Below are 2,082 nucleotides of genomic sequence, written 5' to 3' on the forward strand. Positions count from 1 at the left end.
ATCACTCTGCTCTCTCCTCTGTCTTCACAAGGCCTCCTCCCCGTCTGTCTTTGTGTCTTCCCTCTGTATCTCTTAGAAGGACACAAGGAATTAGATTTAAGGCCCACTCAGATGATCCAGGATGACCTTTTCATCTCAAGATCCTTAACCTTTTCCTGACTCATGGAACTTATGGTATCTCACCACTTGTTATGCCTCTGGGGTTCTTCGGGAGTATACTTTCCCACTGAAAGTATTTGCTTGCCTCCAGCAGGCACTTGTGTAACTGTGAAAGAAGCATTCTTTGCAGCAAAATAGCTGGGGTGTTAGATAAAACCAGACTGCCCCATGTACCCAAATGGAAGGCACCCCTCAATAAAGCCTGCTACCCAAGACCGGTGGGCCAGATGGGCTCCCCAAAATCATGTTTTTTCATGTATTTTCACATAGTATTTCTCAAACTCTATATTACCAACCAAAAATTCAAACACACTCCATGACTCAGCAGGCATTCCACTACTGGAAAACACATGGTATCAACAAAATTCAGAGCAGAAAATAATTGGGTCTTGAAAGGTTAACTTAATTATGTCTGCAAAGCCCGTTTTCCAAATAAGGCCACTGTCTTAGTTATCTAAACCAAAAAAACCAAACTTGCTGGTGTTGAGTTGATTCCAACTCATAGCAACTCTGTAAGACAGAGTAGAACTCCCCACAGAGTTTCCAAGGAGCAGCTGGTGGATTTGAACTGCCAACCTTTGGGTTAACCGCCAAGCTCTTAACCACTGCACCACCAGGGCTCCTGTCTTAGTTATCCAGTGCTGCTAAAACAGAAATACCACAAGTGGGTGGCTTTACCAAGCAGAAATTTATTTTCTTACAGTTTAAGAGGTTAGAAGTCCTAACTCATTGCCATTGAGTTTATTCTGACTCATAGCAACCCCATAGGATAGAGTAGAACTGCCCCATAGGGTTTCCAAGGCTGTAATCTTTATGGAAGCAGACTGCCACATCTTTCTCCCAGAGAGCAGCTGGTGGGATCAAATTGCCAACATTTCAGTTAGCAGCCAACCACGTAACCACTGCACCACAAGGGCTCCTTAACCACAGGTATAGGGATTATGATTTACAACACATATTTTTGGGGGACAAAATTCAATCCATAATAGCCACATTCACAGGTTCTAAGGATTTGACATAGACATATCATTTTGGGGGCCACCATTCACCCCACTAAAGTATCTATATATCTATATCTATATTAAGGAGCCCTGGTGGTGGAGTGGTTATACTAACCAAAAGGTCAGCAGCTCGAACCCACCAGCAGCTCTTGGAGAGAAAGATGTGGCAGTCTGCTTCCATAATGATTACAGCCTAGACACCCTATGGAGCAGTTCTACTCTGTCCTGTAGGGTCGCTATGAGTTGGAATTGACTTGATGTCAATGGGTTTGGCTTTTTTTATACCCATGTTGTCGCGTGCCGTTGAATCGATTTCATATCTATATCTGTATCCATATCTAGACCTGTTAATGGAAAAGCAAAGATGTCAAAATGTTAACAATTTTTGAATCTAAGTTGTAGGTAAATGAGTGCTCATTGCACAAGTACACAAATCCTTTTCCAAAAATCCTTGGGCTCAAATGTGGTTTTGAATTCAGACTTTTCCAGATTTTAGAAAGACCAAAAAAAATCAAAACCAAACCCATTGCCATCAACTCGATTCCAACTCACAGCGACCATTCAGGTGTATATACTGCATATTATATCACACCATTAGTGGGGTCTGGGGCAGCACCCCATAATCAAACATATTACTATATGTGCAATGTTATGTTTAAATATTCACACTAAATAGTTAAATAAAAACTTAAATAATTCCACGTTAATTCAGGTCAGGTTTTGCTACCAAATGAATTTGAGTACCAAACGTGTGAAAAACTTCTGGATTTTAGAGCTTTTTGAATTTTAGAATTATGGATAAGAAAGTGTGGGCCTGTACTATTCTTCCTACTGTTTTGTATGTTTGAAATTTTGCACAATAAACAATCTTAAGAGTGAGATTGTGCATGTAACATGCTTAGCACAGTGCCTGGCACATAGT

This window comes from Trichechus manatus, unplaced genomic scaffold, assembly GCF_000243295.1.
Source record: "Trichechus manatus latirostris isolate Lorelei unplaced genomic scaffold, TriManLat1.0 scaffold00024, whole genome shotgun sequence".
Taxonomy (NCBI): Eukaryota; Metazoa; Chordata; class Mammalia; order Sirenia; family Trichechidae; genus Trichechus; species Trichechus manatus.